The sequence below is a fragment of the Eimeria mitis genome, genomic scaffold, assembly GCF_000499745.2.
Source record: "Eimeria mitis Houghton genomic scaffold, Emh_scaff1420, whole genome shotgun sequence".
Taxonomy (NCBI): domain Eukaryota; phylum Apicomplexa; class Conoidasida; order Eucoccidiorida; family Eimeriidae; genus Eimeria; species Eimeria mitis.
The window spans coordinates 2,357-3,197 of NW_013569153.1; positions in this window are offsets into that span (position 1 = coordinate 2,357).

The window sequence follows — 841 nt, forward strand, 5'->3', positions numbered from 1 at the left end:
CTCGAAGTTTCTGTATTTGTATATACATGTGTTTGTATATTTGTGTATAAAACTTTTTATTTTTTTATTATTTTTTTTTTTTGTATGCAGGGGGTGATGCACCACGGCCGCAGCTCTGGCGAAGCCAGCGACAGCCAGGGGGCTATACAGCTGCGGCCTATTGTTACTATATCCAGCAGCGGCAGCGTGGGGGCCCCCGAGGGGGCCCCCCTGAGCCGCGTATCTATGGGTTCTACGAGCAGCAGGTCGTCGCAGGGGGGCCAGACAGGAGACCCAGCAGCAGCAGCAGCAGCAGCAGCAGCAGCAGCTGCTGCTGCTGCTGCTGCTGCTGGTGGTGCGTCCAGGGTGACACAGACACCAACACACTTTCTTATGCCACCCTCAGGGAGATCCTCGCTACACTCGGAACACTCCAATACAGAAGAGGTGAGCTGTGCTGCTGCAGCACCACAACCTAGCTGCTGCTGCTGCTGCTGTTGCTGCTGCTGCTGCTGCTGCTGCGTTGCTTATAAAAAAACAACACGGAAAAAAACGAACACAACAGCAAGGCGTCTCCTACTCCTTTTGTTTTTCTGTCTATTGTTGCTGGTGCTGTCAGTGTTTCTGCTGCTGATGCTGCTGTTGTTGCTGCTGATGTTTCTGCTGCCGTTGCTGCTGTTGTTGCTGCCGATGTAGCTGCTGCTGTTGCTGCTACTGTTGCTGCTTCTGCTGCTTTAGCTCGCTGCATGTAATATGCGGCTGCTGGCGTCTGATAGAGGCAATGCAACTCTAACAGCAGCAGCAGCAGCAGCAGCAGCAGCAGCAGCAGCAGCAGCAGCAGCAGGAGCAGCAGCAGGAGCAG